Source organism: Canis lupus, chromosome 30, assembly GCF_003254725.2.
Source record: "Canis lupus dingo isolate Sandy chromosome 30, ASM325472v2, whole genome shotgun sequence".
NCBI lineage: Eukaryota > Metazoa > Chordata > Mammalia > Carnivora > Canidae > Canis > Canis lupus.
In genome coordinates, this window is record NC_064272.1 from 32,803,390 (window position 1) to 32,827,130 (window position 23,741).

The 23,741-nt window shown below is 54.9% G+C and overlaps 1 protein-coding gene and 1 long non-coding RNA gene across 6 annotated transcripts in view; one reads left to right on the top strand and one right to left on the bottom strand.

Moving 5' to 3' along the window:
- Positions 1 to 23,741, top strand: part of CORO2B (coronin 2B) — a 140,864-nt gene that overhangs the window by 3,112 nt on the left and 114,011 nt on the right. The window contains exon 1 of one of the 4 annotated variants that reach the window (XM_025472351.3): positions 2,970 to 3,104. The exons of 1 other annotated variant lie outside the window; for it this stretch is intronic. The gene's annotated coding sequence lies outside the window, so the exon portion shown is untranslated. Of the gene's footprint in view, positions 1 to 2,969; positions 3,105 to 12,002; positions 12,158 to 21,782; positions 21,930 to 23,741 lie in introns of those variants that run through there. 2 more of the 4 variants (XM_035708702.2, XM_025472352.3) reach the window with 2 other exon arrangements.
- Positions 10,595 to 17,697, bottom strand: LOC112675691 (uncharacterized). 2 transcript variants are annotated; one of them, XR_004810752.2, is made up of 4 exons: positions 17,122 to 17,697; positions 16,026 to 16,192; positions 12,685 to 14,257; positions 10,595 to 11,640 (listed from the first exon to the last, which is right to left on the bottom strand). It is a non-coding gene; the product is annotated as an uncharacterized LOC112675691 (long non-coding RNA). The 2 variants fall into 2 exon arrangements; XR_003146001.3 differs by having other exon boundaries at positions 16,803 to 17,697.

Below are 23,741 nucleotides of genomic sequence, written 5' to 3' on the forward strand. Positions count from 1 at the left end.
TCCAGTATCCGTCCAGAGGGCAAGTGAGGGCTGAGGGTGCAAAGGCTGCTTTCTCAGGAACAGGGTGCTTTGATTCTTTGAGCCCTTCTGCTCGCTCTCCACACGTTTTCTCTCTCTCTCTCTATGCCATTTCAGCCATATGCCAGACTACCAGCACTTCTCTGCTTCTGAATATGTGTCTAAACTGCCATGAGCTGCGAAAACAGAACAAAATGCATTAGAATTGTGTGTAGAGTACAAGTCAATAGGCTATAAGAAAAGTCTGCCCGCTATAATGCAGGACTGCAGGCATCTGCAAACTCCTTTTGCTGCTTTGAGGTCCTTCAGGGTGACTTCATGGCTTTTGTCTGGATGCGACCAGAGGTGGGGACCAGAGGTGGGGCTCGTAGGTAAGGAATGTGATGGCTTTTAGTGACTGGGCTGCCTTGTTCTCAGGTGTGCCTTGTTACATTAGATGCCAGCTGAGCGCTTTCCGCGGTCCCGAGGCCAGCTCAGGGGGTCAGCAGCCCAGGAACAGTACCCTGAGCAACCTGTGGGAATGCCCGCGGCGCCTCAGGTCTTAAGAGAAGGAGTGTGGGCAAAGAGAATACTCGCCTTCCAGGCCGCCAGTTCCAGATTCACAAGTGGCATCATCAGATCCGCCTGGCACCTCCCACTGAGCGTCAACCTTTGCTCTCCTGCCGCTGGCCCAGCAGAGCCCCGCTCATCGCATAGGAGCCTCCGGCTCCTGCTAAGTGTGATGGGACAGAGGACAGTGTTGCCTTGTCCAGGTCGTCACTAACAGGCTTTCGCTTGGCGAGGTCACCGAAGAGCGGCCTCAGGGAATAAGATGTTTGAGTCAAAAAATCCAGATCTCTCTCTTGACAAATAATGGATCTGAGACCCAGGAAATGAGCCATGACTTACCGAAAGTCCCTCAGCAAGTTTGACGCCGGAGGGTCCAGAACCTGGGTCCTCCTCACTCCCAGGCAGTGCTCCTGCCACCTGGCTGTCCTGCGAGGGGGACCTCAGGCAGCCTGTGCAGGGACAGGGGTTTGGGGTCCACTCCAGTTACCCTACTGGACCCCTGGTGTCAGAGTTGCCCTCTGTTGGGCAGCCCTCTTCTCTTGTTGAGAAAGCATCGGCGGAGGAGTGGGGGGGCACATGGGTGGCTCAGTGGTTGAGCATCTGCCTTCTTTCAGGTCATGATCCCCTGGGATCATGTCCCGCATCAGGCTCCTTACAGGGACCCTGCATCTCCCTCTGCCTGTGTCCCTGCCTCTCTGTGTGTGTCCTTCATGAATAAATAAATAAAATCTTAAAAAAAAAGAAAAGAAAAAGCACAAGGCCAAGGTGTAGAGGAGCAGAGTCGGGATAGGAAGGAAGGGGTACGAAGCCCTTCTGGCTCCAACTCCCGGACCCAGGACCTGGTCCACCCAGGAGATGCCTGGACTCCCAGACATTCCACTTCCCAGCACCTCTTTCCTGTCTGGCTCTTACTGGGAGAAGAGATGAGCGAGCAAGCCTATGACAGAGCCAGTTCAAGGGCGGAGACGTTACCACACAGACCCAACTTCCAGAAACCTGAAGGGGGGGGTGCTTCTGCTGCCTTCTCTGCTGCGTGCACCCTTTCTACCTCCTCCCTCCACTCTGTTCTTCCTCCAGATACCCAGCATTCTCATGCAGAAGGTATGTGGCTAAAATTCACGGACTCTAGGGCCAGCGCCCTCTGAGCTCCTACTAAGGGCCAGGCCGCGTGTTAAGCATTAGGGCCACAGAACGCCGAAGCCACAGCCCCTGCTGTCCAGATGAGGGAGGAGATGTGCCAAAGTTCTGAGTTAAGAGTCTCAAGGTCCAGGGGCACAAGCCAGGAGAGGTCTGTCTTCTCCACACTGTAAGTGCTCAAAACTTCGAGGTCCTTCCATACTGTCTCTCCCTCTCGGAAGAGCTCTGATGAGTTCCTTTCTTCCCAGATGTGCCCCCGCTGCCCTGTGTTCTCTTGGCCTGGGGGCCCTTGCCACCTAAGTGCCTACGGCAGCGTGCAGAGGCATCTGGGAAGGACTGCGAGGCTCCCCGGGGCCCCAGAAGCTGGCCCTGCGGAATCAGCATAGACTTGAGCTTGGCGGGTTTGGGAGTGTGGACACTGGCTAGACCAACGGCCTGGCAGCCTCGGCCCCTGGCAGCTCAGGGATGGAGTGAGTTTTTCCATCTCTCTCCCCGGTTGGCTAGCCTGGAGCAGACATGGCCTCAGCCACCGCCGGCTCCTGGCACTGGGGCAGATTCTGATTTGTATATGCTAGCCACAGAATTTGTCTGGTGTCCAGGAGATGAGAGAATGTGCAGATTCCCTGGGCGCCCAGCCCCCTCGCCTTCCCTCTTCTCCTGATCGGCTTGTTCCGTGTCCTGCCTTCCCTGCCCGTGGGCCCTATAGGCTCAGGCCCCGTGCAGCCCATAGCCTGGGAAGCTTGGAGCAGCTGGTGCGGAGCAGGCCCTGCCAGGCCAGGCCAGATGCAAATCCAGTGGCTTCCACATGAAAAGAAGCTGTTGAGAATGAGCCTCTCCTTTGTGGGCCTGGAGTGGGGGACCAGCTGCAGAGGAGGCACCAGGCAGTGGGTTGGGGACAATGGAGGAGGAGCTGCCCCTCCCCCTGCCCTTCCTTGCCCACCCCCTCCCCTCCCCCAAGAGGCCCCTAGAGGACTGCCTAATTGGTTTCTGGCTGGCACCCTCCTTCCAATTAATTAACCCAGCAATGGGAGGCACCCAGGTCTGCTCAGGACAGTCTCCTTTACAGAAAACAAACACGAATCCTTTGGAGGGTCCCACAGTGAGGAGGGATCCCCCTATTTACAGCCGAATAAACAGAGTCTCTGAGTGAAAACATGGCCACACCCTAATCCCAGAGCTAATGTGGGTCAGAGCTGGGATGCACACCCAGATCTTCTGACTGGGAGCCAGAACCTTCTCAATCCAGTCGCTAATGGTCCGCATCCTGTGAAGATTAATCACCATCCCCTCAAGAATAACAGTTATTAAGCGGGCACTGGGCACACACGCTCGCACTGACTGCGCAACCATGAGGTGGATTCTGTTCGCAGACCATCCCATTTTCCAGAGGCTCAGTGAGGGTAAGTGGACTGCTCTGGGTTGCAGGTTTAGTGGATGGGGGAGTGTGGGTGGGGATCCGTGCCCAAGCTGTCAGACCCCAGAGTGCTCGGTGGGTGGGTCGGTGGGTCGTCTAACTTGCAGGGCCCTATTCTGACCCCCACCCCCACCCCCAGAGAGGGCTCTCCCTCTGCGTCTGGGGCCCTGGCACCCAACGTGTGCTCGCCCTTGCCCTGAGGGTGATGACACCCGTGGATGTGTTCTGCTTCGGCTTCCTGTGGCCTTTGCTGGAGCCGAGCACCACGTATTAATTTAAGGGGTGGGGGGAACAGTGTGAGCTGAGTGAGAAGGAAGGCATCCTGCACAGGGTGTGTGCCATCAGACAGGGCAGCCGGCCCCCAGGTGCGAGAACAGGTGTGACGGAAGCACAGCTTCTCATGTCCACGAAGCAAGCTTTGCGTAGGGAACACAGGTCTGCAGTCCAGCCCTGCAGGCCTCACCCTTTTGAATGTTTACACTCGCTCTGTGCCCCGGTGGGTGGCCCTCTCGAGATGGCCCCCGTTTCCCAGAGGGTGCTCGTGGCTTAGAATGCCAGCTTTCGAGTCAGACAGATGGCCCCGTATCATTTACTTGCTGTTTGTTCTTGGGCAAGTTGCCTAACCTCTCTGAACATCTGTTTCCCCATCCATTAATTGGGATTGGTAATAGTAGCACTTAGAAGGATTATTATAAAGATTAAATGAGCTGATCCGTGTGAAGCACTTACCACACGCCTGGCAGTTAGTGTTGGCTATTAACGTCGGGAAGACAGAAAATTAAACAAATGCTTGCAATGAGCGTCCTGGGGCTCGTGAAATGAGGAGTACAGGGAACTCTGAGGATAAGAGCAGAGGACCTGACCTAGTCAGAGGGGTGGGGAGGGGACTTTTAAGCTGATTCACGGGAGGATGAGTAGGAGGTAGCAGGTAAAAGGAGAGGAGCTCAGGTGAGGGGAGGAGGCAGAGAGAGGAGCTCAGGCGATGTCAGAGGCCCGGAGTCAGAGGCAGTTCAGCGGGAGCACTTCCTGCGTGCCAGGGTCTGAGAGCTTGGCACGGGTATGCACTCATTTTATGCCCCGGAGTGACTCCATGGTGTATTCCCACTTCAGGAAGGAGGAAATGGGCACAGAGAGGCCGAGGATGCTGCAAGACGTTGTCCCGCGAGGCCCAGTAGAGGCTGGTCCAGCCCCGGGCCTCCTGGCTCTGGCACTGTTTTTCTCCTCCTCTCTGCGGCTTCCTGATGGTGGGAGGTTGGCCCTTCGTGGGCCGCTTTTTCTATCTGACCTGGGCAAGAGGGCTATGGAAGTGCCACGTTCTGTTGTCCAGCCTCTGCCGCCCCTCGCGGAGCCTCCCTGGGCTGCGTTCGGGAGGGCAGGGCCTCTCCTGGCTGGCAGGCAGCGCCAGGGAGGGGTCATTTATTTTTTCCAAAAGGAAACTTTGCCCTGGCAGGGAAATTTCCACCTTATATTTTTACCGGGCCCAATTATAATGATTTTTAGTCCTTAAATCTTTCCAATGACCTGGATTGGGCTTTGGTCTTTAAAATAAAACTCTAGGGGGAGGGGGACGCCTGGCTGGCTCAGTGGTTGAGTGTCTGCCTTTGGTTCAGGGCGTGATTGCGGGGTCCATGGATCGAGTCCCGCATCGGGTTCCCCGCAGGGAGCCTGTTTCTTCCTCTGCCTGTGTCTCTGCCTCTCTCTCAGTGTCTCTCATGAAAAAAATAATAATAATAAATCTTTGGAAAAAACTAAACTAGGGATCCCTGGGTGGCTCAGAGGTTTAGCACCTGCCTTTGGTCCAGGGCGTGATCCTGGAGTTCCAGGATCGAGTCCCACGTTGGGCTCCCTGCATGGAGCCTGCTTCTCCCTCGGCCTGTGTCTCTGCCTCTCTCTCTCTCTCTCTCTCTCTGTGTGTCTCTCATGAATAAATAAATAAAATCTTTTTTAAAAATTTTAAAAAAAATAAAACTAAAATAAAATAAAACTCTAGAGATAGAGTGAACTTCCTGGTTCCCTGGTGAGACAGAGGAGACACCCGTGGAGGCTCCAGCTGCCCAAACCGGCTATGTAGGGAGGCTCCCGGGGTGGGCGCTCACATGCACTCAAGGTTCAACTTTGGAGCTGTCCGAGGCCCTCTGGTCCAGCCCCCTGCCTCCGTGGCCCTCCACACTTTCTAGAAACACAAGAGTGACTCCTGATCTTAATTTAGATCCGTTTAATAAATACTGGTTTGTTAGAAGGCAGAGCCTAGCCTTTCATCAGGTGTTAGATCCCTGCTTTCAGGAAGCTGACCGCAGAAGGAGCTGACCTTTCTAGAGTCTTCGTTGATACGAGGCTCCCACAGAATATTTCATACTTATTTCCTCATTCACTCTTCATGTCCTCTTACCGTTTCCCTGCCCCTCGGTGCAGAAACAGAGGCCTGGGGAGGGAAGGGAGCTAACTTCCCAAGACCACAAAGCTGGTGAGCAGCTGAGCCTGCCTTCCATGCCTTTCTTGCCACCTGGTCAGGCTGGTAGGAATGACCCTGAGACCTATGGCCAGAGCGGGGGATCTGGAGGCAAAAGACTCAGGCTCTGCTCTTGGCTTTGCGCCTCCCTGTGTGACCTTGAGCTAGTCCCTATGTCTCCTGCCACCACCGGGGTCCCACGGCCCTGGGAGTTGGGCAGCGCATCCAACGACAGCTAACCCTCTTCTCCCCTGCGGCTGTCCTGACTGCAGAGCTGTCTCACACTGGGCAGAAGAGACCAGCCTCCATCTGTTTGTACTCCGTCAGGCTGGTTTGGGCCAGATGAAAAGTTGCTTTTCCCTCTTCCTGTTCTATTTCGGCTGCTTTAGGATGCTTGGGACAAATGATCTGGCTATAAGAATCAGATGTCCTGCTTTCGTCTGAAAAGTGAGACAAATAAAGCATCTAAACGTTGATCTGTATCATCCTGGATCCCCACAGGCCTGAGCTCCCTGCAGGACGTGGGGGAAGCTTGATCCCAAAGCACAGTCTTGCCCAAAGTCTCCTGGCAGAGAGACCCAGCCCCCACTGGCTAAGGACCTTGACCTTTGCTCCAGATACACCCTGGCACCCCTGAGGCTCAGACCCACTTTTCCTTTGAGTTTATGGAGGGAATATCCTCTACTAGCTTGAGGGATTTGCAGCAAGCCACTTAATAAACACCTTGAGTATGACTTCAGAGCTCCCCGGGTTGTGATCAGGGCTCTGCGGGAGTTTCCAGGACGTCAAACAGCTGATGGAAAGGAAGGTGTTGGGGGAAGGGGACAAGAGGATTTCATTTCTGCTGTGCTTCAGGCTTCGTGAAGAAAATGCTGTTGGTGCCTGCCCTGCTGACCCCCAGGTGAAAGGTCACTTTGCAGGAATGCCTGGGGGAAATTTGGGATTCCGAGAAGTTTGGAATTCTGGGAAAGGGGATTTCTGTGTACCTGAGGGTCCATCTGATAACTTTTCATAATCTCACATGTGTCCTCTACAGACCCCAGGGCTGCTTTCCTGCCATAGTCATTAGAGTGTGAGAACAAACTCAGGTTGTTTTGGTCGCAGGCTATTTCAGGGCCCCGATCGTCCTGTGAAATTGGCCTTTCCAGGGTCCCGATCTGAGTTAATTCCCTGTTCTGGGAGCTCTTGTCCTGCCCGGTCTCCACCACGCCAGCCACAGGTAAAGGTCCACCCCATTATGTTGTAGGGGGATTGTTTTGGGAGCTTGAACTTTGACTCCTTGACTTGATTGTGAGCTCCCTGAGGCCAGGGATAATATCTGATTTGGGGGGTATCTTTCCCCAGCACTTGTCAAAGGTGTGGTGTCGACTTTGGGGGTACTGGGTGTGAAATACAAGGTTGGGCAGGATTTTGAGGAAGCCGGAGCTACTCCCTGTATGTTGCTGCCTGGGCTAAATAAATCCTTGCTCCCCTACGTGCGTGGACTGCGAGAGCTGGATGGAACTCTAAAGAGATGGGATAGGATTGCCTATGTTGCAAAGGAGAAAATCCAGGCCCTGGAAGGTTTGTCAAGGGGGGGGCACACGTGGCCGAGCAGGAAGCGGGGATCCCTCTGGTTGATGGCAGGCTCTAGTTGGGTGAGTTTCAGTTCAGTGGGTTTTTCTAGGTTTTTGGTAGAAATCAGGTTAAGGACTGATTCAGAGTAGGTGGTGGGGGGTGTTCTAGAAAGGAGACTTCGAGAACTTCGCCTAGATGGCAGGGGGCACCCGAATGGAGAGGCTGAGCTCCCCAGGTAGCCAGCCAGGAGCACCCCCACCCCCACCCCCGAGTCGTGGCCCTGGCCCTGGCCGAGGTGGGAGGAGAGAGTTCTGAGACTCCTTCTGCTCGGCCACGGGGCTGTGATTTCTGAGATCTGGCAGCCAGGTGCCCTATCTGCCGGGCTGCCACCCTGGCTGCCAAAGGGGGGGCCCATGAGCCCCACTCTCCCTCCTGGAAGCCAGCCCTTCTGGCACGCTGGGCTGCAGGCAATCCTTTGTTTCTCTGAAACCATTAGAAGGGCCTCTGGGTTGGGAGCCTGGGTTGCTAAGAGCTTTCCTCTGGCCAGACCTTATCAGGGCTTGAGAAGCCTCCCGGCAAAGTTTTCCCTGGATCTCTGGCTTGGAGGGAGGGCGGGAGGGAGAGTGGGCGGAGGGAAGAGGGGGGCTCAGGAGCCTCACACAAAGCCACCCCTCTGCGCCCGGAGAACCCGAGTGCTGGACAGCATCCTCTGTGGGCCTTTGCTTTAGAAAAGCAGCAGGAGCGATGGTCTCCCCTGAGCCTGCGCTCCATGCCAAGGATGTCACATCCATTATCTTATGTACCCCATGACTCTAGCATCACCCCCACTTTACAGAGGGGTAGAGCAAGCCTCAGAGAGGGTGGCACACACCCTGGCTCCCACCGCGGGGAGGGGGGGACCTGGCCCCTATGTGCCCAATTGCACTGCCCCGTGGACGTGCAGAAACTGAGCGGCCTGCGGGCCAGATGGGGGTGGGGGGGGGGCGTTGGTCGTGCTGTGTGATTGTCTTTCTAAGCTCACCCTCCCAGCACCGTGTCCAGGACTCCGTTCCTTTGGGCCTTTTAAAAGTTATTAAAATATAAATTCCCCCAGGAGGAGTAATACCTGACTTAAGTGGCTGTCGCTGACGGCGCCCAGCCTGCAGATAAGGAGACCCGAGGATAATGAGACTCCAGCTGGGGAGAGGTTGCAGAGGAGGAAAGTGAGGCAGCAGTGGAGGCTGGTGAGCCAGACGTCCCGGGGGATGGCCGTTGTTCTGTGTACCTGTCCGCCCTGGCTGCCCTGCTATCCTGACCACTGACCACCCTCCCTCCCCTCGCCCCTAAATAAAATGAGGCCCTAGTTAAGTTCAAAAAGCATTTGCCCTTGAGTGCTAGGCCCAAGGCTCATGCACCAAGCATGCAGGGATGCACCCACGCAGCCCTCTTGTCAAGGGATCCCCGTCCAGTGGGGCAGACAGGCCGCCCAGAACACACACTGCAGGGATGTGGCGCAGGGGAGCTGGTGAGCAGTGGTGTGGAAGGAGCAGGGATGTGTGCACAGAGCTTTGGAGCCCGGGGCACAGAGCAGGGAAGCCAGGCAGGGTCTCTGGAGGGAGAGATCGTAGCTCGTCTCCAAGGATGAGAAGGCAGAGACAGGTGAAGGGAAGGGCATTCTGGGGAGAGGGAACAGCATGAACCACACCATGGAGGGGGGCGCAGGAGTTGGGTGTGGCTGGGTGGGTAAGGTAGGGAGTGGTGAGTCAATGCTGGAGGGGCAGGTGGAAGCGGGTGGTGGGGCTTTGGGTGCACCTTGGGGAGGCACAAGGTGGTGAGTCAATGCCGGAAGGGGAGGTGGGAGCTGGTGGCGGGGCTTTGGCTGCACCTTGGGGAGGCACAAGGTGCCCTGGCAGGGTTTTAACAGAGTGATACGATCCAACTTGCCCTTTAGGGGGTCTGCTCCAACCCGACCTACAGGCAGAGAGTGAGTGGACATCCCAAAGCTCACACGCCACCAGGTGGGGGCAGGGGTTTCGGGCCCCCAGCCCGGATCCCCTACAGGTATCTCCCTGCACCTAAGAGTGAGCACAGCCGGTGCACCCCCCCCCCCCCAAGGAGATACCCACTCGGTGGCATTCCCGGTACTGGGCTTTCCACCTGCCTGGGGCTACCAGAAAGGCTGGTCCTGGGAGTTGAGAAAACAGAAGCAGGGCCCAGAGGGCCATAAGTCTCCTGCTGGGAAGACGGGGTTGTGCTGTGGAGAGAAGACCAGTGCAGGCGGCTTCTGGCAGCTTAGCCTCAACCCCAGCTCTGATGCTGTGTGACCTTGGCTCAGTCATTTCCCCCTCTGGTTGGGACTTTTTCTTTTCTTTGCATTATTTTTATTAAACTTAGACAAATGTTACATCTTTTCATTGTACATTTTGCTTTTTTCCTCTCAGTATTATATATTGTGACCTATGTAACTATACGTCAAATTTGCACCTTCTTCCTAAATACTGTATTCCTATCATAGCAATTACACAGTATTAATCTATCCTTCTACTGATGAAAATGTAGTATGTATGTCCAATTTAGTGTCATACAAACCTCAAGGCAGTGATGAACATAGAGATGTGTATCTGTGTGCCCACAGGTGCATGCCTCTGAAGGCAATACACCAAAATAGAAGTGACTGTTTCATATTTGTGTTCTCAGAGTGATCCTGTTACTCTAAAGTAATAAATCTAGTTTATTTTCATCGTAGTTTTAGACATTTGCTTTTTATGTTCTGATCTTCAGTCTTGCTAGATTTTATTTTTATTTTTGTATGTCATGTAAAATAGAGACTTATCATTTTTTGTTCATATGACTCTTCCATTTACTATTCAGGCCATTCTAGCTATCTTAGGATAAAATCACCTGGTCCAAGGCTGGGTGCGGGAGGAGCTTACGGATATACTTACTCCCTATTGCTGCCCAGCCTCAGACCCTGCCCCATCCGCCTCCCTCTGAGCTACATCCTCTAGGGCGTGCACACACACGCACGCCCCCGTGCACATGCGTGTGCACACACACTCCGGACTGCCAAGGTCGTGAAAAGCTAACAAAACTTGGGGGTTGAGGATCAGAGTTTGAGTCCTGGCTCTGACACAACTTGCCCCGTGACTTTGAGCAAGGGCTGAGCCGGTCGGAAACTTTGTGCTTATTCCCTCTCATTCCGTATAAACAGCAGCCCTTCCCGCACCAGGAACTCTATCGGTCAGCCTTTTCTGCGTCTTTTCCTTTTTTTTTTTTTTTTTAAAGATTTTATTTATTTATTCATAGAGATGCAGAGAGAGAGAGAGAGAGAGGCAGAGACACAGGCAGAGGGAGAAGCAGGCTCCATGCAGAGAGCCCGACGTGGGACTCGATCCAGGGTCTCCAGGATCATGCCCTGGGCTGCAGGCGGCACCAAACCGCTGCGCCACCAGGGCTGCCCTTTTTTTTTTTTTTTTTTTTATTTATTTTTTTTAATTTTTTTTTTCTGCGTCTTTTCCATACAGCCTCCTCCAGCCAGAGAGCCCTTCTCTGATGAACATTCTATTCACTTTTTATTGGTGACCCAGGGTGAGGTGGGGTATAGTATTAGCTGGGATAGGGCGCAAGAGAACCGTCTGGAGGGATGGGAGTCAAGTGATTGTTAGCATGTGTAAAAACTTTTCAAGCTGAACACTTAAGGCCTGTGCACTATGGGCATGTTGAATGTGTTTTAGTATATTAATATTAAACTATGAATATTTTATTTTTTATACAAAACAATTATTGACTTATTATATTGACTTGTTAATAATATAGTATTAATATTTAATATATTTGATTTTTTAAAGCAAGTGGGAAAAAGATCCTTCCCGGCTTTCTAGTTCAAGCTTCATTTCCCTCCATCCGTTCATATATTCATTCCTTTGACAAATATTTGTGCTCCGGGCAACCCAGGCACGCAGAGGCGCGTTACTGCCCTGGGAGCTCAGAGGTGCAGAACCCTCAGTGGCCCCACATTGTCATGACTGGTGGTGGCTCTCAAGGCTGGTGCACATCCCCTGGGGAAGTTTAAATAGTTGCCCCCAGGACCAGCTTCGTGGGATTGTGACCTGTGTGACGCTTGATGTTCTGCGGATACTATCTTGAAATTCTTTATAATTTTTGATCAAGGGCCTCTACAGATGATGTAGTTGGTCCTCTCTGCCCCCTTCCAGCCAGAACCATAGAATCAGATTCTCCGGGAAGTAGAGTCCAGGCATGAAGATCTCTTTAAAGCTGAATTTCCTTCTGGAGTCATGTCCAGGGCCAGCCCTCATCCTCCAGATACCTGGCTGAAACAGAAGCTGGCACCTGGCTCTCTAGACACTTGTAACTGAGTCGGAACGATAAGACCTCACACGTGAGGGTGTCACAGGAGCAGGTCCCAGGTGGCAGCGGCGACGGCGATCCGTGAGGAAGCTCGGGGAGGCAGGGGGGATCCTCGTGGGGTAGGAATGGTCAAGGAAGGCTTCAGGGAGGAGGTGGCTCATTCGCCATCCTGAAAATGGTGAGAGCAAAGAATGAGAGAGGGGAAGAGGCAGAGGCAGCTAGCATTTAGGAGAGGGAAGGACTCATCTCGGGGAAGGGAGCAAGCAGGCTAACCGTGGTGTGCGGTGTGACTGAGTGGAGGGAGGTGTGGCTGGGAAGCCGGAGTGGGGCGGGATTGGGAAGCACAGGAAATGACAGTCTGAGAAGTCAAAATCCGGTTGGCAATGGGGAGCCGATGAATGTTCTTGGCTCAAGGGTAATGTGCTCCGTGATCGACAATGAATAAACAAAAAGAGGGTGTGGGGGAGCCATGGGGGGGCTGGCCCGCTAAATTGCCAGGGTTTCCAGCCAGAGCTGTGGTCCACCTGCCCTTGGAGGCTCTGCACCCCCTCCCTGTAGGAGGTGCCTGTCTGTGCAGGAACCCCATGTCCCCTCCGCTGTGGTCCTGGGCAGCAGCGACTGACGCATCCCCAAGAACAACAGACACCGAGCAGGCCCTGTGCTCCCCTTTCTAGGAACGGCAAGCGGTAGGTGGGTGGGCCGGGGGGTGCCCTGGTAAAAAGCGGGGCTGTACTCTCCCACTCCTACCGGGTTCCCCCGCCCAGGTGGGCCACCCCCCTTGCAGGAAGGCAGCTGTCCCTGCCATCCTGTATTTCCCATGGCCTGGGGGACACTGCGGGGGGCGGGGGGTAGGTGAGGGTCCTGTCGGAGTCACAGGAGCCCCCATTTCTGAGTAGCCGGCAGCAGAGCAAATGCAGATCTGTTTGTTTCTCAGCCTCCTGAAATATGTATGCAGGAAGATGAGAAAGGGGTTCTGTTTATTGAACGCATCCTCCAGGGAAGAAGCCACAGGGAACGGGCTGCTTCCCGTGTCTGAGAGCCAATGAGCAGAGAAGGAATTTCTTTGGATTTAAAGCCAGACAGAGCCTGTGTGCTTGCAGAAGGAAGGGGGAGATGGGATTTCTGGAGGGGACCGAAAGCCCTCCCAACCCCCTGCCTCCGGTCCCAGGAAAGCCTTTCGGCACACGCTTTCCTAGTGACTCCAAATACTAACTGAAATCTCAGCCTAGTTCTGTCCTGGGCTCTGCCTCTACTGTGCTGTGTGACCTTGGGCAAGTTACTTGACTTCTCTGGGTCTTTGTTTCCAGCTCTGAAAAGAGAGAGGTATCAGTCCAGTTCTGTCTGTCTCTTGCCAGTGTTTGGAGAGTCAGGGGGGCTGTGGGATGGGGAGCAGTGGAGGGGGAGGAAGGGGCGCAGGGAGCATTATACCACGCAGAAGTCCCCGCTGTGCAGTGCTCGAGGCCAGAGAACTGACCGGAGGCAGGACTGGATGGCCAGCCCAGCCGGCAGCCTCAGCTGCGGCCTGCGGGGTCAGGCCAGAGGGAAGGCTCCCAGGCCCGAGGCCCCCCCGGGACCCCTTCCCTCCCTCCTCCTCCAGCTGAGTCCCGCTGCATGTGTCTCTGAGAACTCGGGCAGGATTTCCTCCCAGGAAGGGGACACGGCTGTCCGGTTTAGACCCCGCGGGAGTCGCAGGCACCAAGGAGCACGGCTGCGCTTCCCCCTGACAGCGGGGCTGGCCTTGTCTTCAGATGTGAAAGTCTGCGCTCTGGGCCCCGAGCGTCCTGGCAGGCCACGCTGCACCCTGTCCTGTTTGGCCCCCGGGGCAGGGCTGCAGAGGCTTCTCCGGGGGCCAAGGTTCGGTTCCCAGCGACATCACTGGCTCGCTGTTCCCAGATCCACGATGGGCCTTGTAAGAGGTGAAGGTCAATAACGGTGTGAGTGTCAGAAGCACCTGAGTCTTGATCCAGGAAGCACCAGCTCCAAGCCAGGCACTGCTCAGAGAGGGGACAGAGGGGACAGGGGTCCCCCACCATTGAGGAAGCTGAGTTCTGCCTGGGAGGCTGACACTGATCCCGAGACGTGATTGGGGCAGCACCGATCGCAGGTCCTGAAGGCCGGGGGCGTGAGAGAGACTGGACGAGGCCCGCAGGAGGAGGTGATGTTCAAGTCTGACGTGTAGGGTAAGCAGGATTCGGAAAGGTGCCGAGCAGGGCATGTGGTGCGAGTGGAGACAAGGACAGCAGTGCTGCTGGGGTATCCAGAGCTTTGGGGTGGCCCAGAGAGGATCAAGTGTGGGGGGCAGGGGCTGGGAGCTGGGGCGGGGGCCACGGGAGGAGCCAGAGAAGTGCAGATTGAGGCTGGGGTCAGTAGCGGATCAGCCAGTCCAGAGCTTTTCATAGAGAAGAAAGATGATGGAGTCAATAGATCCCATGACGATAAATATTCATCAAGCACATACTCCGCCGGCCACCGTTCTAGGTGACAGGGCACAGCAACATCGCTGAACAAAAGATCCCCCCTGCCCTCAAGAGACTGGCTCTGGAGGCTCAGGAGACAGGAGAGAAGAGAAATACATAAATATTAGGATGTCAGGGTATCAGGGGGTGGTAAAGGCTGTTGAGACAAATGCATAGGGGCGCCTGGGTGGCTCAGCAGTTGAGCGTCTGCCTTTGGCTCAGGGTGTGATTCCGGGGTCCTGGGATCGAGTCCCGCGTCGGGCTCCCAGCATGGAGGCTGCTTCTCCCTCTCCTCTGTCTCTGTGTCTCTCATGAATAAATAAATTAAATCTTTAAAAGAAAAAGAAAAGGAAAAGTGCATTGGGGCTGGGGGTGGGGCAATAGGCGAGCAAAGGGCCGGGCTACTTTAGATAAGGTGGCTCTGGAAGGGGGATGTGGAGGCCCAGAGTGGAATGAGGGGAGGGATGGAGCCACGTGGAGTGTGGGAAGCCCTTGCGGGCCGAGAGCAGCAAGCTCTCCGAGTGGGGGAGGCCGCCTGTCCCTGAAGGCGCAGCCAGAGGCCCTGGTCCAGGGCAGTGTGAGGGCAGAGGGTCAGAAAGGAGGCTGAGTCCTCCTCCTTCCCACAGGCTGGCACCTGCTTCCTGCTTGCTACTGTTTGTTGACTGACTGCTTGAGAATGACGGCTCAGAGCAGTGGGGAGAGGAGGCAGAAGAGACTGGAGGTCGAGCGCCCAGCAGCCACGTTGAGCTGATGAGGCGCTGACCCAGGGCAGAGGCTGGGGCACAGGGAAGAGGATTCTCCAGGCCCGGTGACTGGGTGGGAGGAGAGGCAGATGGCAGCCAGGTATTCCCGGAGCTGGATCCACAGATCCGTGGGGCATTACCACACCCCCCGCCGCAACCGGTCACCTGAGCCAGCCCAGCCCCTGGCCGGTACCCGTGGAGCAAAACCAGAGCTTCCCCACCCCACTTGTCCTTTTGAGGATGCTCCAAACTGGGCTGCGTGCTCCCGCAGGGCCGGCTGGGCTCGGCAGAAGTCCTCGGGGGTGGCCTCCCCTGCCAGCCTCACCTGGCGTCCAACCTCATTAGTATTTTGAGCAGAAGCATATTTATTTTTTCCTGCGGGGAATTGGTGCCCTGCTCATTTCAAATGGAGTAAAACCAAAGAGCAATTAAGAAGAGGCCCAGCCTTCTCGGGTCAAGGAGAAGAAGGGAGGAGGGAAGTGATGTTGCTACGTTGCAGGCCGCTGGGCACCCACCTCTGTTCCGGGTTGGCCAAGGTTTGGGTGGCCAGGAGGGAGGTGCTGTAGGATTTGAATTCGCCAGTAACAAAATACTAATGATCAACGTTTACCTGGCGCTGAGCATGTGCCAGGGACTATGCTAACTGTTCTACACGCATCTCATTCTTTCAACAGCCTGTGAGGAAAGAGGGTGGGTGGCACGGGGTGTGTTGTGTCCATTTTATGATTGAGAAAACTGAGGCTCAGAGAGTTAAGTAGCGTGTCCCGGGTCCCACAGCTGGTAAGCTGGTGGAGCCAGGGTCCTAGCCCATGCCCGATGCACTGTGGAGCCCACGCCCTTTAGCTACCTGGCCATTTTTGAAATGTCCCTCAAAAGTATTGGATTTAACCCATAGCTTCCCTCTAATTTCTGTTTCCCTCTCATCAAGGGGGAAAATGGGCCAAACAAATAAAAAGCTCTCGCTGGGCTGGCACACGGAGGCTTTAGTGGAGTTATTGAGGCGCACAGGACAGAGAGGGGGCTCAGCCAACCTCTGGTCCAGGCTGTGGGGCTGGCCCTGCCCCTCTCCCTGGGGCCTGCAGTTACACCCATTGCTCTTGGTGAGCCTGGGGGCAGCAGGCCTGTCAGGGGCCATCGTGGTGGATGGGACAGGAGGCCTGAGCCGGCCAGGTGGAAACGGTGAGGGCTGGAGAGGGAACAGGACACAGGCTGACGATTTGGAGGCAAGGGGTCGGTGGGGACACGTAAGAGAAAGCAGTCAGTGGGGCACTGGGGTTCCTGGGGCACAAAGGAGGAGCCGGCTCCGGTCAGCGGCCGTGTCCCAGATCCAAGCCCCCCTCAACCGAACCACCTACCTGTTCCACATGCTTGGCTCTGAGAGCATTTCCAACTTTCAGAAAATCAGCTCCCCCAGAGGCTGAAGCTCAGGAGGAGAGGGTCGACGGCTGGCCGGAATTGGGGTGTCCTGGCTCCCGGGCCCCTGAGCTGGGTTGCTGGCCAGAGAGAGGGCTGGGGGCGGGGGCTGGAGGGGTGGAGAGAGAGAGAACAAACAGGAAGTTTTGCCATCTCTGCTTCTCTGTCTTGCAGGGTCAGTGATTTTGCTAATAGCAACCTCCTGGAAAAAATTGATCCCATTTTCTCAGGATAGGAAGCCTGCTTTCTAAAAAAGTCTGGACCTCAGAGAAGCCGGGGGAAGGCAAGTCCCTGGCAAGCGTCCCCCCCATTTCCCCCCCCCCCGGCGCCCCGCCCAGCCCACCAGATGTGGGGGGCCTCTCTGCCTTCTCTCCCCAACTCCTTACTTCCCACTCGTGGCTCTGCAGCCAACCTTCGCCCTCCCTGCTCCCTTCCTCTCTCTATGCCGGGCTCTTCTCTGGGCAGCAAGGGGCTCATCTGTCACCTAGTCTGTGTCTGGGGCGCTGTGGGTTTGGTGCAGAAACCTTGCCAGGAAAAAGCGCCCATTCTGCCTGGAAATTCTGGAAGTCTCGCAAGGGTGATGCTGCTTGAGGGAAGCTGGGGGTCGGGAGCTAGGGGGACACGAGCTGGGCTGCCCTGCTCTGAGCCTGTCCTGGCTTTAGGCCTAAGCTGGCTTGGGCTGCCCCGGATTAGGGGAGGGGGCAGGAAGGAAGTCCTACCAGCCTGTGCACCTGGAGTCGTTGTCCACCTGGGCAGCAATATTCTTTGGCTTCCCCCTGCCCAGGCCGCTTCGCTGGGTGTTCAAAGCCTTCCCTCTCCGACCACGTTTACTTCCATGGCTCCTGCCCACATCCCGCCCTCGAGCCACACTGGTGTGCTTGCTGCCCCCAGATTCAACGTGTGCCTCCTGCCCCCTGCTTTCAGGGTCCAGCCAAAACGCCACCTCCTCCACGGAGCCTCCTCTGATCTCTCCTCAAGTCCCAACTCTGTCCTTCTGTCACTACTGTGCTAAGAGGGTTATAGCTGAAGATGCCCTACCTCCCCTGCCAGAGGGCAAGCCCCGCGTCCTGAGCGGGAGGGAGCATGCGATGCCACGGATCCCGTGATGCATTTCTCGTGCCTGGCCCCGTATATGTTCGAGTAGAGATGTTTGAATGACGTATTTGTCTTTTGCACGGACAGAAGGAGCTATTCTGTGCCTGCAGCATGGTTTCAGCCATGTGAGATGCATTTGTCGGCAAATCTATCAAAGGGTGCAGGATAGAGCTCCCCAGCCCTGACCCTGGAAGGGCCTGGGACAGATATAGGGAGCCTATTCTTCTATCTCCCGCTCCCCCCCCCCAACACTGCTATCGGCTGTGCTGCCCTTGAAGAATTCTAAAGGGGGGGAAGTGTTCCCCAGTGCCTCCCAGACCTCTCGCCCAAGAGAGGCGGTGGCCTGGTGACCTCCTAACAGCAGTGGGCTCTGCTGGGGCTCTCCCGTCCCCTGGGCGGCTGCCATATGCTCTCCGGACGTCCGGGTCTCATTATGCTCCAGCTCAAAAATTCATCTTGGCTAATTGTGCTCGAGGCCTGAGTGAATTCAGGAACTCTCACCCAGCCTCTGTGGGGCCGGAGTTTCCATGGCAACGAGGGAGGTGTTCTAATGAACTGCATCCTTGGAGACCGGCTAGGGGACCCTTGCCTGTCCCTCCTCGTAGACTGTTGGTGCTGCTGGACTGGGGGCCCCCCTCCACACGGGGCCTGGGGCTGGGGAGAGGGGATGCAGGCAACCTCAGCAGACCCCCCACCAGGGGGGGGAATCCACAATCCACCCCAACACTGTGCCGCAAGGGATAAAAGACACTCCGATGATCTCAATCTCAGCCTCATTGCAGGTCAGGGAGTTTCCCTTCCTCCACAAACAACTAAACAAATACCCTTTCATCTATAGCACACACACATACTCCGAATTCCATTGCTTTGAGTGCCATCTCTCTGTGGAAGTTGCCCTCCTCCTTGAAGGTCTGGCTCAAATGCCGCCTCCTCCAGGAAGCCTTCCTGGAATCTCTCTTTCTCCCAGCCCCCTTTGCCACTGTGCTTGGTCTGTGCTTCACGATTGTTTTTCAGCACAGTTGCCCAGAAGCGGACTTTGCCAAGTGTACACCAGGTTCATTTCATACCAGGTAACAAGCTCCTCCAAGATAGGTAACTCCCTGCCTACCTCTCCGGAGCCTCAGATGTGGTGGCCTCATAGGGCTCAGAAGGAGAAAAGGGGTTTTTGCTAGAAGCCTCTCTCGGCACTCGGTCCTACCCGAAGGCCCAGGCCTGGGAGCTTCTCTGTCGGTGTGGCTTCTGGAGACCCTCTTCCTCCCACGACTGCATGATGACCAGGAGACAGCTCTCTGTCTTTCCCATCCCTGAGGAAGAAGGGATGCCCAGGCTTTTGGGGGAAAGAGTGGGAACGAAAAAGAGACTAGAAGAAATGAAGACAGCAAGCGGGGGCAGCCCTGGCCCAGGGCCCAGCCTCCTGGCTGCTGGGCCCTTCAGCCCTGCGCCTGGTCCCCCACAGGGGAAGACGAGTGGGGGAGGAGGGTCGGGGGTGGGGAGAAGAGAGATGCAAACCCAGCGATTTCTCCACATCCACCGCACTTCCTTCTCATCTGTCCTGCTGACTCTTGGTCTCCAGAAGTGACCTGGAGACAGAGGAATGAGAGGGGAGGAGGCCGCCTGTCTGGCTTTTAATTAAAAGAGACAGGATACCTCCCAGCCAGCCTTTTGGGCAGTGGCACCCTGCAATGTGTGTGTCTCCCTCAAGGGATGGGGTGGTGGGCGAGTTTCTGGGTGTGTGAACGGCTGACAGAGAGGAGAGATTTGAAAAACCATCCGGAAAGCGGAGTCATCTTCTTGATCCCCCATGCCCTCTCCTCTTTAAGGCCACCAACTGTCCTTGAGCACCTGCCGTGTGCCAAGCCCTGGGCTGGGCCCTGGGGATGCAGTGATGGATGAGATGCCTCCCTGGCCACCAGGGCAGCGGGGAGGGTGGGAAGGATGTTGGGACCCACCTGTCACTGGGCCTTCCTTCACCCGACATCCCCCGAGTGCTGCCTTTTTGTAAGCACTGACGATAAAACGAGGGACCTGGCAGCTTGACGGTCAAGGACAGGTGCAGGGCAGTGCAGGGTGTGGGGCCTGATGCTCACAGTGCTGGGTGAGGAACCGAGGCAGAGGGAAGTACAAGGAGGCCTGGGGCAGGAGCAGCTAACATAGTCGAGGGGAATCGGAAGGCTGGCCTGAGGAAGTGGCCCTGGAGCAGAAACCCAAAGGAGGAGGAGGATTTGACCAAGTTAGGAAACGTGGCCGAGAGAGAGGAAACTAGCATGTGCAAAGGCCCGGAGAAGAGAAACAGACTCCATGGGCCAGGAAGAAGCTGAGTGCATTCGGGGCTTCCGTGTGCAATGCCGGGTGCAGGCCGAAGAGGGGGCCTCCAGTATCCAATGTGCAAGGACCACAGATTTGTTCCTGAGGGCAGAGGAGGGGGCTGTTTACTGGCTTTACACAGGGGAATGACACTGGATTTAGGTTTAAAAGGGTCACTCGAGTGTGTATTCTTTTGTGATGAAAAAATTAAAAGATTCCCAGGGTTGTTTTTTTTTTTTAAGATTTTATTTATTTATTCATGAGAGACACAGAGAGAGGCAGAAACACAGGCAGAGGGAGAAGCAGGCTCCATGCAGGGAGCCCGATGTGGGACTCGATCCCAGGACCCCGGGACCACGACCCGAGCTGAAGGTGGGCGCTCAACCCACCTCAGCCACCCAGGAGTCCCAGATTCCCAATTTTTCATGGAAGATCACTCTTGGTGCCGTGAAGGGAAGCTAGTGAGAGGCAAGGAGGGTATCGCAGCGATTGGGATATTTGGCCCACATTAGGGTCTGACTCTGACACACGCATACTTTACATAGACGTTTTCATTCACCTTGATACAGACATTTCAGGCCACTAAAGAGAAAGAGGAGCACAAGGGCTCTCGCTGGTTTTCTAACATGTGTCTTTAACTCCTGTCTGGCTCTGTTGTGTCCCCAAGTTAAACAGGATCCAGTGGTCATCTCCATGGTTCCCGGGGCTCTTATTGCCCTGGTTGGTGAGGGTCCCGTAGTTTGCCTGCTTTGGGGTGTCTCCTCTTTTATTGCCCCTTGTGGGGGAAGGATGGTAGCTGTGAGTTTCATAGCTCTCCACCCCAGTGAAGGGAAGTTCAGCGAGATAAGCAAAGCCCACTTTCTTCCCCACTAAGAACACAAAGAAGTAATTCCTTCCTTCCTTTCTTTTTTTAAAAGATTTTATTTATTTATTCATGAGAGACACAGAGAGAGAAAGTCAGAGACGCAGGCAGAGGGAGAAGCAGGCTCCTCAAGGGGAGCCCAATGTGGGACTCGATCCCAGGACCGGGGATCACACCCTGAGCCGAAGGCCAGATGCTCAACCACTGAGCCACCCAGGTGTCTTGAAGTAATTCCGTTCTGCTCTTCTAATAGAAGTATTTCATGGAAGCAAATCTGTTTTGTGGGCAAAGAGGGACTGCTTGTACGAGTCATGCACACACACATAGTTATTTCTCTTGTTGGGATGCGTGCAATTTTATTTTAGAGGAGGGGGCACAGAGCTTTGCAACCCCTTGCTTGGAAACAGCTGTCCCATGGGATTAACGCCTGTTTCCCCCTGAGCAGGAAGGTGCTAGAGAGCCCCCTGCCCAGTTTGGGTTTGGGAGGGCAGGTGACAGATATCAGGTGGCCTGGGCTTAGGGAGAGAGTAGCCAGGTCGGCTGCTTTCAGATGCAGAATTGTCCCTGTCCTGTGCACTCATGCACCATCAAAGTCCCAGGGCTGGCAAGTGCCCGGCTTCTAGCAGGTGACTGGTTTACTAAACTAGGTGCTGGGTGGCTGAGTGGCTGACCAAAGCAATGACTGAGGTGAATGAATGGATGGGAAGATAGCACAGAGGAGGGGATGTTGGCCTGGAACCTCTAAATAATCATGATCCAGTACACACAAGGATGCTAAGGCGAGGCATGGTGACAGAAGGGCCTTCATGGAGGATGAGCCACGGGGACAGTGCGAGGTCACCCAGTAGACGCCAGCAGTCTGCATCTCCCAGAGCAGAGCCAGGTGCACCCGGTGTCTTGAAGTGGTTGTCCCCCGCCTCCCTCCCCATTCATATGTTGAAGCCTTAACCCCCAGTGGTGACTGTATTTGGAGATGGGGTCTTTGAGGAGATGATTCAGGATGAACCAGGGAAGAAAGGTGGAGCCCTAATCCTGTAGGACTGAAGTCCTTATGAGAGAAGCAAGAGACACAGGAGTGTGCGGTACGCAGAGGAAAAGCCATGTGAGCACCAGGAAAGGGAGGGCTCCCTGGAAACCAATCCTGCCAGCCCCTTGATCTCATCGGAACTGTGGGGGGGTTTAATGCAGCCAGCCTGTGGCGCCCTGTCATGGCAGCCCTAGCAGAGGAGCACGCATGGAGACGCTGGAACTCAGCTGGGAGGTCAAGGTGGATAGAGCAAGGGGGGTGCGGGGGGCAGGAATTCAGAAGGGCAGCTGGTCTCCTTCGGAGACTCATTCTAGAACGTGCACAACCCTGGAGATTCTGAACAAGAGGCCGGCTGTGGGGTCAGACTGGTGGGGCCCAGATCCCGGCCTCTTCCACCCTACAGCTATGAGGTCCAGGACGGGTTTTAAACCTTCAGTTTCCCCATCTGTAAATGGGGATAGTAAGAGTAGTCACTTCGGTCACCCCCTTGTACAAGTAGCATCGTGAGCATCAAGTTTCCTCACCTACAAAAGGAGTGAACACAGAGCCTGGTGCACAGTAAGCCCCCACCGCCCCCCGGAAACATACCCGCCCCTCTTTATCCCCACTGTGTTTGCTGGCCCACGATGTCACTTAGATGTCCCCTCATGTCACACGAATTCCAGGGGCTCCAGCCATTGCTCAGAATGTGTTGAGACCTACTTGGGAGCATCTTTCAACACCAGCTTCTAAGTAAGGTCAGGAAATCATTTGGAGCTTCATGGCCAGCCTCCCCCCACCCCCTCACCAAACCATCATTCCCTCCTTGAAAAGACCAAGCTTGTGTCTACATAACTCTGCTTGTGGCTAAGGAGAGGAACCCTATTAGTGAGGGGCAAAGCTATGCCCTCACTGAGGGCATCCCTAGCCAGTCCTAAGTGGGATTTCACTCCGGGAATTTAAAAAGTAATTTTTTGGTGTTTGTTTAAAGAAAAAAAAAAAAAAGTGTTGATTTGCTCTCCACGATGTGGTTAGAATACGTGCATGTCCTTCCCAGGTTCCCAGGGGGCTACTCCCCGGAAGGCCAGCTCTCTGTATGTATCAGGCCTAACCTAAAACAACCATTTCACTTCTGTGTAAATCCAGTGAGTTCTTTGTGCTAGCATCCCAACAATCAGAGGTCCTGGGAACCCGTGCAAAAGTGAGATTGTAGGTGCCTTCGTTATGTTTGGTTATATGTCTCCTTTCGCCTTTCTCTATTATTTATTATCTTGCTCGTTTGGAGAAAATTAAGCAAACTTTTAAGAAGCCTTCTAAAAGAGAAAGAAACTCCAAACTTCCAGCTGCCCCAGGTTGTCCTCGGTCCTGTGGCAGTGTGTTCCAACGCTGTAGGAGCCGTTATCAAGGACACATAAAAGTAAAGGAGTATCAGCCTTTTGCAAAGCAGTTTGGCAACATGCATCACAAGCCACAAAAATGTCCATATCCTGTGACCTAGTAGTAATCCTGCTTCTGGGAATCTGTCCAAAAGAAATAATCCAAAGACGCAGAAAGGCTCTATGCATCAAAATGCTCATCATGGCATTATTTATAACAACAAAAGATGGGAAGCAAAATAAAGGCCTCGCAATATGAGACTGGCTAAGTAAATTAGGCAGCATTTATTCAATAGAACATTTTGCAGCTGTTAAAAATTCTAATACCAAAATGATATGGCAATGTGGAAAAATGTTCATGCTGAGTGAAAAGGAAAGGATGCGGAGTTTTTCTGCACACCGTGGTTATCGCTGTGTAAAACCAAATGGAGGGAAAGTGGACAGGACCTAGAGGCGGGCCGGGGGAGAAGGGATGGGGGATTCACAGATGCTCTGAGGTTTGAGGGTTGATCCGCTTGGTAGATGGAAGTCCCACTTACTGGGAGTCACGGTGGCCGAAGAGGAGCAGATAGGGGTGGGGAGAGGATCAGTAATCTGTGCCCATGTGTTAAGCCAAGCATGCATGGGAGAATCCAAATGGATGGGATGAACGCTCAGGAATGAGGCCCAGGCCCAGGGTGGAAATTGCAGAGCCGTCAGCTTGTAGATGGTGTGAAATCCCCGAGTGTGGATGACCCGAGGCAGGGCAGTGGGTCTCAGCCATGACACAGCACCAACGGAGGTCCCTCCGGGCGTTGAATCAGAATCCCTGGGTAGATCGTATCAGTGTTTGTTCAGAGCTCCCAGGTAACCCAGGGGTGGGGGCAGCTGGGTCAAGGTGAGAGAAGGGGGTGGCCGGGCTTGAACCTTGCTGAGATTAAGGACAGGAAAATCCCCCAGAGGTGACTGAGGAGGTGTGGCAAAGAGAACGTCAAGGAGGGGGGAATGGTCATCCGTACCAACTAGCACCCAACTG